Genomic DNA, 14,447 nt, shown 5'->3' with positions numbered 1-14,447 from the left:
TTCTGCGGTTTGTAAGCCGCCCGGTCTTGTGATTCAGTTACAGTAGCCCGAACAGACGAAGACAGATTCTAAGACTGATTCCTTGGAGGACTCGAGGATGTCATATGGACAGAAACCTTCAGTTTTTGTGGATTCCAGAGGCACCCTCTTTATTTCACTGTTAGGACCAGTGAAGTTCTTGCCTGCGAAGATCCTTCCGCCAGCCACCGAGAAGTGTGCATATTTTAAAGGATTCAAGCCAGCTGGTTAACATGTTCGTCATATCTTTATGTATATGTGCTCTCTGATTATTAACAAGACAGACCATCCTCAGTCAGGCAGAGAAAGGAACTACCCTGGGTGATTATCCCAGAACTGACCGTAACTTGAAACCAGTTTCCTTTTTCCATGAGGACGTTATTCCAACGATGGGAATTATCTCTTAAAAAAAGAACAAAATAGAAATGTAAGATAAAGCCATTTTCTCCCCCATGTTGCCCTAAGTTAGAGCCAGAAATCTCTAGGCAGAGCCCACAGTACCACACATTGTAAACTAGTCTTTAGCAAGGTCTCATCAACCCTGTCAGGCTTCACCTGACCTTGGCCCAAGCTCTCATCCTGTTCCAGAAAAGTGACAACACACTCAGCCTTGACCCAAGCTGTGTTACCTGTTGTTACCTCAGAGCTAAGCTCCACACAGACGCCCCACCAAGCCTGCTCTAGGCATTGTCCTCTCAGCAAGACCGTGAGGTAATTGGTTTCTACTTCTGTGGTATAATAAAAAATAAATAAAATATTTGGTCTTTGATCCTGATTCCTGGCACAGGAATCCATGGAATTTATTATCTTTTTTGTGCTCATGAGGTGACTCATAGTGGGGACTGGTCGGCAGAAAAGCCAACCACATAATTAGAGGATTGGAACTTCCAACCCTCCCACCAACCTCCAGGGAGGAGAGAAGGGCTGAAGATGAAGTTCAATCATCCATGGCCAATGATTTCATCAATCATGCCTATGTAATGAAACTTCCATAAAAAAAAACCTAAATGGCAGACATCAGGGAGCTTCCAGGTTGGTAAACACACCAGCGTGCTAGGAGGATGGTACATTTGGAGAGCAGGGAAGCTCTACAACCCTTGTCCCATACCTTGCCAGATGCATCTCCTTCACGTGGCTCTTCTTGAGTTGGACCCTTTATAATCAACTGGAATAGTAAGTAGAGCACTTCCTGAGTTCTGTGAGTTATCTGGTCAATTATCAAACTTAGTGTGGGTTGGTCATGAGAATCTTCAAGTATGTAGTTAGCTGGGAAGAAGTGTGGGTCACCTGGTTATCCCACTTACAGCTGGCATCTGAAGTAAGGGCAGTCTTGTGGAGCTGGGCCCTTTAATTTGTGGGATTTGACAGTAACTCCAGGTGGATAGCGTCCAAACTGAATTGAATTGGACACCCATTCGGTGTCAGAGTATTGGAGAAGTGATGTAGAAAAATGACACGTATTTGTTATCAGAAGCGGTATCAGAAAACATCACCCAGTCCCAGACTTCCTGTCCCAACCCCCACACCCCAAGTACCACCTAACCTTAACCATTCTCCTTGGATCCCCAGAAGGACTCCAAGAATTCTATGAATCCTAAATCCAAAACAGGCCCTAAACTACGAAACCGTCCCTTTCCCCTCTCATCTCCCCTGCCCACCCCCACAAGAAATCCCTGTATTCTATGTCCTGTGCCTTTCCACATCTGTGTCTTTGCCCACCTGGAATGTCTTTCTTTTCCTATAAATTTGAAGTCCAGCTCAAATGACTTCTTAAAATCTTACCACATTCCTCCACCAAATGTCATCTCTCCCTACTTTGGAACAATTAATCTCTACCTCTCTTGATCTATATACTTTAATGACATGTCACTTTCTATCTTATATTACGTTTTTCTGACGTTCATCATTCATTTTCCCTACTAGGCTATAAACCCTTTTCTGACAAGGAGCTCGCAGTCAAGTCAGGGAGATATATTGTGATCCTTGGTTGAATTATCTTTGTATTCACAACCTGGCTTGGTGTTTGGCTCTCAGTATTCACAGAATAATTTCATAAATGAGTCAATCAATTCCAAACGTGCTACATGATACTTACCAGCCTCAAGAGAATGATCACTGAACTGAACATGTGCAAAATCTGAAGTAAAAGGTCTGACCCTTTCTACATATGGGGCTTGTGTTAATCAGGATTCTTCAGAGAAACAGAACCAATAAGATATATATAGAGAGAGAAATAGATGTAAGGAGAATTTTATTTTAGGAATTGGCTAATTAATTGATTATATAGGTCAACCTGTCCCATGACCGGGAGAGTGGGGAATTTAATTCCATCCAAGTCCAAAAGTCTGAGAATCAGGAGGAAAATGGCATAAGTCCCAGTCTGAGTCCAAAAGCCCAAGACCACCAGTAGGAAGGAGAAGGAGGAAGGAAGAAAATGAACATCTCAGCTGTAACAGAAAGAGCAAACTCACCCTTCCTCTGCCTTTTTGTTTTATTCAGGCCCCCAATGGTTTGGGCGATGCCCACCCACATTGGTGAGGGCAATTTTCATTAATCTGTCTACCGATTTGAATGCTTATCTCTTCCTGAGATATCCTCACAGACACACCCCAAAATAATGTTTTACCAGCTACATGGGTCTCCAATCAAGTTTAAACATAAAATTAACCATCACAGGGCTCATGAGGAAATCAAACCTGTTCAACTGTGCTTATCACCCAATTTATTTTTTTGCCCAGAACCCTGGTTTAGGACAAAGGAACTGGGATCTGAATCAACCCCCAAAGAATAAATCACTGAGGTCCTTCCTCCTAGTCAGATGACTACTGCTTTTCTGTCCTTTGCTCCCAAACCTCAAAATCTCTAGGCCATGCCAAATTCTAACATCAATTATGAAGTGCTTTTTAGAACCTGCAAACCACAGACCAACTTGTGGTTAGACAACCTCAATATCCATTATCTGATGATTTGGGAAGAAGTGAAAACTGTTTCACCCATATTTAGTGACTTATACTTTCCAAAAGAAGTTACAAATAGAAAATGTGCACACTTGGGGCACCCAAGTGACAGTCAGTTAAGCATCTGCCTTTGGCTTAGGTCACGATCAGGGGTTCCTGGGATGGAGCCCTGCATTGGCTCTCTGCTCAACGTGGAGCCTGCTCCTCCCTCTTCACCTGCCTGGAGCTCCCCTGCTTGTGCACACTCTCTCTCTGTCAAATAAATAAAATCTCTTAAAAAAAATGTGCACACTTTCGAACAATGAAATATGGCAAATTCTACCACAGTGATCATCCCTGAAGCCTGAACAGGATCCCTCCTTCTCTCTCTGTGGAGAACTATGACAGCTCCAGGACAATGTTTTCCCTAAACTCAGCAACTGATGAGAAGCTCCAAAGAAAAGAAACAGGAAAGGAACCAAAAGGAAGACTTGAACACGGACAACTAAACAAGAGGTGAGACTCACTGGCTATACCTCACTATGCAGGGGGATGCTTCCATTTCATTGTTGTAGTAAATTCAAACCAGAAAACAACATAATATAGGCATTTCAAGCCGGAAGCCCCCCATAAATACACACATGCACACACACAAGCACACACTCTTCCATGTGTGCTCCCTGCCCAGCCCCCTCAGCTCTGGGCACTGAAAGATTTATGAACAAGAGCCTGCAGGATATCTGGAGATTGCTGACAAGATTCAAAGGGATGGAATTTTACAAATCCTTATAAAAGAACTGGGAGCCCTTGCCAATGGGAATTTGAAATATGTTCCTCTGCTTCTTCGACTGTGCTGAAGGAAAAAGTCATAAACAACTTGCCAAGAACATACATTCCCACAGAACATATCACCCTCAAGCTAAGTGCTCACCATCCTCCCTTCTTCAAGCACTAGGAATCAGTGACATTGCTGGGATAATACAGACCTGCCTGGCATCTTCAATCACTTGGCAAATTCTAGAACAGGGCTATGTCACTTCAGCTACTGAAATAAGGAAGCAGACTGGCATTACCAAATTAGCATGTGCAGTGCAGAAGTATAAGAAATGGGACAATATTTCAAGGGCTTGGGAAATGGCAAATTTTATATTGAGCCACATCCACTGCAGGGCACTATATGATATTTCTTCAAGGTGCGGGCATTGCATGAAGGTAAACTGTGCCGTGCACGCTGGTAAAATGTTTATATTCCATCAGCTGTCTTGCCGGAGGAAAGAAGTCATGGTGCTTTGTACATATGCCAGATGAATTTAATTATAGAAGCCATAGCTTATTTCTAAATAAATTATTAAATCATCAGCTTTTTAATGAAATGGAATTGTCTACACAGATCTTCCAGCTAGAAGATGCTCTTTCATAGATGACTGTCCCAGAATAGGAGAGTTAATTCAACCACATGCTTCAGGAGACTGTGGAAAGGAAACAAAACCAATATTTATTGAGCAAAATGCCAGGCACTGAGTAGGCATTTGCTGTGTGACTTCGCTATTACCAACCTACAAAAAAGAACAATTACTCCCATATCAGAGATGAGGAAATTCCAAGAGGCTGGATCACTTACCCAGAGATAATGATGCTAAGAAGTGGTAGAAATGAGATTTGAAAATCTAGGTCTTACTAAAACCTAAGCTCATTTAAATGCCGTATGCTAACTCCCAACCTGGACAAAGTGGGCCTAGATATTCTCGCCCTGGCTTTTCAAGCCAAAATTAAATATAAGTAAATCATCTGCAGTAAGTCAGTCACCTGTCAACCAACAGGTGCTAATGCTCATATATTTTCGGTAATTGGCGGCATGCACCAATTTCATACATACAGACTATATGCCCTAATATAATTGCTGTTAGCAAAACAGAAGACTTGCTGGTCAAAAAAATGGTCAGAACAGGGGTGCCTGGGTGGCTCAGTTGTTAAGCCTCTGCCTTTAGCTTGGGTCATGATCCCAGAGTCCTGGGATTGAGCCCCGCACCGGGCTCTCTGCTCAGTGGAGGCCTGCTTCTCCTTTCCCACTCCCCCTGCTTGTGTTCCCTCTCTCACTGTCTCTCTGTCAAATAAATAAATAAAACCTTCTTAAAAAATTGTCGGAACCAATTTTTTTTTTTTAGATTTTATTTATTTTTTTTTTATTTGAGAGAGAGAGCATGACTATGGGGAGGGTAGACGGGGAGGGAGAAGAAGGGGGAAAGAATCCCAAGCAGAGTCTGCGCTGCGAAAGAGGCTCAACATGGGGCTCAATTTCATGACCTGAGATCCTGACCTGAGCTGAAACCAAGAGTCAGACACTTAACCAACTGAGCCACCCAGGCACCCCAAAGTTTTTTTTAAAAGAGTGGAGTAGAGGGGCACCTGCGTGGCTCAGTGGGTTAAAGCCTCTGCCTTCAGTTCAGGTCATGATCCCAGGCTCCTGGGATCGAGCCCCGCATTGGGCTCTCTGCTCGGCAGGGAGCCTGCTTCCCCCCACCACCACCGTGCCTCTCTACCTACTTGTGATCTCTGTCAAATAAATAAATAAAATCTTAAAAAAAAAAAAGAGTGGAGTAGAATGGGAAGCTAAGGATCATCTAATTCATCCTTCCATTTATTCATTCAACAAATATTTACTGAGTACCTAAGATCATGCACTGCTCTAGTCACTGGGGATATAGCAGTAAACAAATCAGATGGCACTTCTAGGCTCATAGATCGTACATTCTAATGGTGAAGACAGGTAATAAATAATATCTTTATTATGGAGAAACCTGGCAAACACTACCTTAATCAAATGCTGAAGGTTAGCATCACCAATAATGTGTGGATTTTTTTCACACATCATTTGTGCCCTGATATGATATGATAAAAAGGGCATTTCACCTCTGTGGTGCTCTTTCAAAAAAAAAAATAACATTAACTCTAGTCTGATTATGAGAAAACATCAAGTAAACTCATATCGGGGGCATTCTACATGATATCTAGCCAGTACTCCACAGGACTGTCAAGGTCATGAGAAACAAGTAAATTTACACACACATGGAAACTAAACAGTACATTTCTGAATAACCAATGAGTCAAAGAAGAAATCAAAAGGGAAATCAAAAAATATGTCCAAACTAATGAAAATGAAAACACAATATACCAATGGGATGCTGCAAAAGCAGGTCTTAGAGGGAAGTCCATAGCAATAAATGCATATATTTAAAAAAAGAAAGATCTTGGGGCACCTGGGTGGCCCAGTCAATAAATCGTCTATGCCTTCGGCTCAGGTCATGATCTCTGGGTCTTGGGATGGGTCGCATGTCAGGCTCCCTGCTCAGCGGGGAGCCTGCTTCTCCCTCTCCCTCTGCCAGCTGCTCTGCCTACTTCTGCTCTCTATCTCTCTGTAAAATAAATAAATAAAATCTTCAGGAAAAAAAAGAAAGATCTCAAATAAGAACCCAATTTTGCTTCCAAGGAACTAGAAAAAGAACAAACAACATAAGCCCACAGTTATCAGAAGAAAGGAAATAACAAAAATCAGAGCAAAGTGAAATAGAGACTAGAAAAATAGAAGAGATCAATGAAACTAAGAAGAAGAAGGGATATACGCATCCCTATGTTCATATCAGCATTATTTACAATAGCCAAGATAGGGAAGCAGCCCAAATGTCTATAGATTGATAAATGCATAAAGAAAATGTAATACACACACACACACACAACGAAGTATTACTCAACCATTAAAAAGAATGATCTGGGGGTACCTGGGTAAATAAACCCTGGTACGTCCAGACAATGGAATATTATTCAGTGCTCAAAAGAAATGAACCATTAAGCCATGAAAGGACAGGGAGGAAACTTCAATACATATTACTAAGTGAAAGAAGCTAGTCTGGAAAAGCTATGCACTGTAGATCCCAATTACATGACATTCTGGAAAAGACACAGTTAGAGAGACAAAAGATCAGTTGGGAGGGAGGGAGGGATGAACAAGTAGAACATAGGTCATTTTTAGGGCAGTAAAACTACCCTGCATGTTATTTTATCACAGTGGATGCACATCATTATACATTTGTCCAAACTCGTGTAATGAACAACAAGAGTGAACCCCCAAGTAGACTACAGATTCTGGGTGATAACATGTCCATGTAAACTCATCAGTTATAACAAATATACCACTATAGTTCAGAATGTTGATAGCAGGGGAGATGGAAGGGTGCCGGAGCTGTATAGGAAATCTCTCTACCTCTGCTCGATTTGGGTGTGAACCTAAACTGCTCTAAAAAATAAAGTTTATTAATTAAAGAAAAATTGGAATCTAGTAAATTTCTCAATAAATATTAGCAGTTATTGTTTTCCCTTTTATGTTTCCTTTGCCTATAACATTTTCTTTAGTCTTCACTTTCTTCCATTTTTCTTAGGCTGACCTTCTAGTTTTTTCTCCTATTTTAGCTTATTTCACTTTTTTCTTAAGATTTTATTTATTTATTTGACAGACAGAGATCACAAGTAGGCAGAGAGACAGGCAGAGAGGGAGAGGGAAGCAGGCTCCCTGCTAAGCAGCGAGCCCAATGCAGGACTTGATCCCAGGACCCTGGGATCATGACCTGAGCGGAAGGCAGAGGCTTTAACCCACTGAGCCACCCAGGCGCCCCACTTATTTCACTTTGTAATGCATTTTTCCCCCAAGTCAAGCATTTCCTTATCCTTATACAGTCTCTTTTGAGAACAGTTTTATTGAAGTACTATTGATATGCACGTTTTTTAAGCAAACGTGTTTTTCATTTTTATGTAAATATTTTTAAGTATAATACACATATAGAGCATGCGCAAATATGTGTAGCCAGCACACAGATCAAGAGATAGAACATTATGGGGCGCCTGGGTGGCTCAGTGGGTTAAGCCTCTGCCTTCGGCTCAGGTGATCTCAGGGTCCTGGAATCGAGTCCCGCATCGGGCTCTCTGCTCAGCAGGGAGCCTGCTTCCCCCTCTCTCTCTGCCTGTCTCTCCGCCTACTTGTGACCTCTCTCTCTGCCAAATAAATAAAATCCTTTAAAAAAAAAGAGAGAGAGAGATAGAACATTAGTCCAAAAGCCCCTTTGTGCCCCTTCTCACTCACTGCTCTTCTTCTCAAGGAGTAACCAGTCTCCTAACTTCCAATATTGTGAATTAATTCTGGGTGGTTTTGAATTTATTATGCATAGAATCACAGTATGTACTTTTTTTTTGTACTTAACTCTTTTTGATCAATGTTATGCTGTTCACCCATATAAACCTGTAATTCGTTCATTCTCATTGCTGTTCAGTATTCCATTGCATCAACATGATATTTATCCATTTTACTAGTGATGAATATTTGAGCATTTTCCAGGTTTTTAAGTATTAAGAATAACCCTGCTATGAATATTCTTGTCCATGCCTTTTGGTCACTGTACTCTCATTTCTGTTGGGATATGTAACTGGGAGTGGAATTGCTGAGCTATGTGAAATGTTTATGTTCAGCTCTATGCGATGTTCAGGTACTGCCAATTTTTCAAAGTGACTATGAAATTTACACTCCCACTATCAGTGTCTGAGAATTCTGGTTGCTCCACACCTCACAGTCCTAACTCTAACCCAAATCAGATTGAGCAAGATCAACATCTGCACAATATTGACTCTTTCAATCCATGAAACTCTTATTTAATTTTCCTAATATTTATAATTTTTAGCATGGAAGTTTTACACATTTTTGTCAGATTTATTCCAAAATATTTGATTTTTTGATGCTATTATGAATGCTATTTTTTTATGTGTTACTGGTTTGCCTTCTTTGCTAAGTTTTTTTTTTTATTATTATTATTGTGAATTGTTGGTGACTATTGTCAAGTACTTATGGTGCATCCAATGGGATGGTCAACTGATTTTTATCCTTTTTTCTCCTAGACATGCAAATGTTTAAAATATGCAATTTGATTGGGCACCTGGGTGGTTCAGTGGGTTAAGTGTTGTACTCTTGACTTCAGCTCAGGTCATGATCTCCAGGTGGTAGGATCAAGCCCTGCATTGGGCTCCGTGCTCAGAGGGGAGTCTCCTTGAGATTCTCTCTCTCCTTTTCCCTCCACCCCATGTGCATGTGCTCTCTCTCTAAAATAAATAAATCTTTAAATATATACATATACAGTTTGTTAAACTTTGACATATTTATATGCTCATGAAGTCATCACAATCAAGATAATGAACATATCATCACTCCCAAATTTCTCCATACATCTCTGTAATCTTTTCCTCCCACGCTACTTGTTTCTCCACCTGCTAATCCCTGGGCAACCACTGATCTGCTTGCTGTCCCTTTGGTTAGCTTTCATTTTCTAGAATTCTATATAAATGGACTCATAGGGTATATATTCTTTCTTGTATGGCTCCTTCCACTCAGCATAATTATTTTGAAATTTATCTATGTTGTTGCATGTATCAATAGTCATTCCTTTTTATTGCTAAGTAGTGGTATCCATGGGCTGGATAAACTACAATTTGGCTATTTAAAAAAAACCCTGCTATGAACATTCATGTATAAGTCTTTGTATGGACATATTACTTTCTCTTGCAGAATTATCTTTGAGTGAAATGGCTGGGTTATATGATACTTTTTTAAAAGCTGCCAAAATAAGTGGCCATAAAAGTTTATAGCACTTCACATCATTTGGGAGCATTCGAGACTTCCAGTTCTTCACAGTCTCATCAGCATTTGGTATAGTAAGTGTTTTAAACATTGGCCATTCTAAATAAGGTGGTACTTATTTTTTATTTTTATTTGCATTTCCATAATGACTAGTGATGTTGAGCATCTTTTCATTTGTGTATCTTCTTTGGCAAAACGTTTGCCGTAATCTTCTGTTGTGCATACTTTTACCGTGGCCAGCAAAAGTTGAAGTGCAGGGTCATATGAAGAGGAAAACTTTTTACCTCTTTTTTCCTCCCTTCCCATTCTCTTAAAAAATTAAATATTTGGGGGGGCACCTGGGTGGCTCAGTGGGTTAGGCCTCTGTCTTCAGCTCAGGTCATGATCTCAGGGTTCTGGGATCAAGCCCCACATCAAGCTCTCTGCTGAGCAGGGAGCCTGTTTCCCCCTCTTTCTCTGCCTGCCTCTCTGCCTACTTGTGGTCTCTGTCTGTCGAATAAATAAATAAAATCTTTAAAAAAATTAAATATTTTTTAAGAAGCTGCTCTGGTTGTTTTAAACAATATTTTATTTTTAGTTTAGTTTTAGGTTCACACCAAAATTGGGCAGAAGGTACACTGGTTTCAACTATAACTCCTGCCAGCCTCTACCTCCTCCACAATCAACATCCTAAATTACAGTGGTCCATTCTCTTTATATTTTAAGTTTTTATTTTAATTCCAGTTAACATACAGTGTTATATTAGTTTCAGGCGCACAACACAATATGGTGATTCAACAGTTCCGTACATCATCCAGTGCTCATCACAAGTGCGCTCCTTAATCCCCAACACCTATTTAGCCCATCCCCCCAACCCTCTCCCCTCTGGTAACGATCAATTTGCTCTCTATAGAGTCTGTTTCTTGATTTCCCTCTCTCTCTTTCTCTCTCTCTATTTTTTCCCTTTGCTTGTTTTGTTTCTTAAATTCCCCATATGAGTTAGATCGTGTGGTATTTGTCTTTCTTTAACTGACTTGTTTTGCCTAGTATTACAGTCTCTAGCTCCATCCATGCCATTGCAAATAGCAAGATTTCATTCTTCTTTACGGCTGAGTAATATTCTACTGTACATATATACACTACATCTTCTTTATCTATTCATCAATTGATGGACACTTGGGCTGCTTCCCTATCTTGGCTATTGTAAATAATGCTGATATGAACATAGAGATGCATGTATCCCTTTGAATTAGTGTTCTTCGATTCTTGGGGTAAATACCCATTAGTGTGATTGCTGGATCCATAAGGTACTTCTATTTTTAACTTGTTAAGGAACCTCCATACTGTTTTCCGGAGTAGCTGCACCATTTGCATTGCCACCAATGGTGCAAGGGGATTCCTTTTTCTCCACATCCTCAGCAACACCTGTTGTTTCTGGTGGTGTTGATTTTAGCCATTCTGACAGGTGTGGCGTGATCTCTCATTAGTTTTGATTCACAGTACCCTGACGATGAGTGATACTGAGCATCTTTTCACGTGTCTGTTGGCCATCTATATGAAAAATGTCTCGTCATGTCTTCTGCGCATTTTTGATTGGATTGGATTATTTGGTTTCGGGATGTTGAGTTGGATAGTTCTTTACATGATTTGGGTACGAATCCTTTATCAGATGTCATTTGCAAATATCTTCTCCCATTCAGTAGCCTGCCTTTTAGTTCTGTTGTTTCCCTCACTGTGAGAAGCTTTTTATTTTGGTGTAGTCCCAGTGGTTTATTTTTGCTTTTGTTTCCCTTGCCTCAGGAGACACAGCTAGAAAAATGTTGCTATGGCCGATGTCAAAGAAGTTACTGCCTATGTTCTCATCAGAGATTTGTATGGTTTCAGGTCTCACATGTAGTTCTTTCCTCCATTTTCAGTTTATTTTTGTGTATGGTGTAAGAAAGTGGTCCAGTTTCATTCTTTGGCATGTGGATGCCTAGTTTTCCCAACACTATTTGTTGAAGGGACTGTCTTTTTTCCAGTAGATATCCTTTCCTGCTTTGTTGAAGATCAATTGTCCATATAATTGTGGGTTTATTTTCTGGGTTTCTATTGATCCATGTGTCTATTTTCGTGCTAGTACCAATTTTGTGCTAGCTGTTTTGATTACTACAGCTTTGTAATATAACTTGAAGTCCAGAATTGGGATGCCTCCAGCTTTGCTTTTCTTTTTCAGGATTGCTTTGGCTATTCAGTGTCCTTTGTGGTTCCATACAAATTTTAGGACTTCCAGTGCTATGTTGAATAAGTGTGGTGAGACTGAACATCCTTACCTTGTTCCTGAACTCAGGGGAAAAGTTCTCAGTTTTTCCCCACTAAAGATGATGTTAGCTGTGGGCTTTTCATAAATGGCCTGTATTATGTTGAGGTATGTTCTCTCTAAACCTACTTTGTTGAGGGTTTTTATCATGAATGGATGTTGTACTTTGTCAAATGCTTTTTCTGTGTCTATTGAAATGATATTATTCTTATTTTTTTCTCTTATTGATGTGATGTATCACATTGATTGGTTTGCAAATACTGAACCATCCAGTAACCCAGAAATGAAACCCATTTGGTTGTGGTGAATGATTATTTTAATGTATTGTTGAATTCGGTCTGCTGGAATTTTGTTGACGATTTTTGTTTCTATGTTCATCAGGGATATTGGCCTGTAGTTCTCTTTTTTCAGTGGTGTCTATCTGGTTCTGGTATCAAGGTAATGCTGGCCTTGTAGTGGTTCATTTTTACAACTGATGAACCTACATGGATGCATCATCATCACTTACAGTCCATAGTTTACATTAGGATTCATTCTTGGTGTTATACATTCTGCGGTTTAAACAAATTTATGATACATATTCACCATGATAAAATATCATGCAAGTAGTTTCACTGGCCCCAAAAATTCTCTGTACACCACCTAGTCTCTCTCCACTAAACCCTGACAACCACTAATCTTTTTACTATCTCCATAATTTTGCCATTTCCTGAATGTCATTATAGTTGGAAACATATAATACAGAGCCTTTTCACACTGGCTTTTTCACTTAGTAATACGCATTTTAGTTTCCTCCATATCATTTCATGCCTTGATACCTCATTCTTTTTGAGTGCTGACTAATATTCCATTGCCTGGAATATTAACCCATGCACCCACTGAAAGCCATCTTACTTGCTTCTAAGTGGGGGTCTCCCTAGAATTTTTAACTCTTAGATTTATCCACATTGGGCTTTCAGAAATTTGTCAGTTACAGTCCAGGTTTTCCTACCCTGGCACCGGTGCCCACAGAGGTTTCTGCGTTCAAGTTTGTGCTCTAGTAAACTGGGATTCTGTTATCTGCTTATCTCTCTCTGCAATTTTGGGGACAGAAGTTTGCTCTGTGACCTCACTTCTCTCATGGATCTAAGAAGAGTTGCTGATTTTTATATTTGTTCAGCATTTTAATTGTCTTTAGGGTGAAGTGACAACTTCTAAGTCCCTTATGTGCCAGCCCCAAAACTGAAGTTTTTTTATTATAGTCATCAAGTGGGTATTTTGTGGTATCTCACTGTGGTTTGGATCACAGCATTTGTTTTTTAGTGGTACCTCATAATGGCACATTTTACAATTTTATGGATGAGGAAAATGAAGCATAAGAAAGTTACGTCCAAGGTTATATAGCTAAAAAGTGTAAGAGCTGATCTTTACTGACCCCAGGCACCATAACACCAAAACCCATACTTTTTTTAACCAACTAGACCTTAAGTAGATGATAAATAACTGTACAAGTGAATATAACTTTAACTGACATTCCACAAACATTTCTGATTTCGTAACTTGTACGATGTAGTCTGTAATCTTACACTTTAACACATTTTTAAAACTTTTTCCCTGCCTCCATTTTCATTCTACTAGCCATCTTGAAGTGATATTGTTTAGTATAAATTGCACTGCTGAATTTGGCCTCAAGGTATAAACACTAATGTTATATCATTATTGGAGACATCGTGCTTTCTAAATGCTGATGGTGTGTTTTATTCTTTCAGTGAAACGTGTGCAATGAAAGACTATCTTCTAAACTGACCTTCAGGGGTGCCTGGGTGGCTCAGTCCTTAAGTGTCTGCCTTCGGCTCGGGTCATGATCCCAGGGTCCTGGGATTGAGCCCCGCATTGGGCTCCCTGCTCAGCGGGAAGCCTGCTTCTCCCTCTCCCACTCCCCTGCTCTGCCCTCTCTCGCTGTGTCTCTCTCTGTCAAATAAATAAATAAAATAAATATTTTTTAAAACTGACCTTCAATCTTCTGTTTTATTTTAAAGTATGATCTACTATTTTTTTTAATTTCATTCTTCTCTACTGGTAATCTTTTTAATTGAAATATAATTCTCATGGCATAAAATTCACTTTTTAAAGTATACAATTTGGGGCACCTGGGTGACTCAGTCAGTTAAATCTCTGCGTTCAGCTCAGGTCATGATCCCAGTGTGCTGGGATCAACCCTTGCATCAGGCACCCTGCTCCACAGAGAGTCTGCTTCTCCCTTCCCCATTCCTCTCTGCCCCTCCTCACCACTTACTCTCTCTCTCAAATAAATAAATAAAATCTTTTTTAAAAAAATAAAGTGTACAATTCAGTTACTTTTAGCATATACACAAAATTGTATGATTATCAACATTATCTAATTCCAGAATGTTTTTATTATTCCCAAAGAAACCTTGTACCCATTAGCAGTCACTCTCTACTTCACCTTCCTCTCAGCCCCAGACAAACATTAATCTATTTCCTGTCTATAGATTTGCCTACTCTGGACACTTCATATAATGGAATCACAAAATATGTAGTT

The sequence above is a fragment of the Martes martes genome, assembly GCF_963455335.1.
Source record: "Martes martes genome assembly, chromosome: 11".
In the NCBI taxonomy this organism is placed as follows: Eukaryota; Metazoa; Chordata; class Mammalia; order Carnivora; family Mustelidae; genus Martes; species Martes martes.
Note: the sequence above shows the minus strand (reverse complement) of the source record.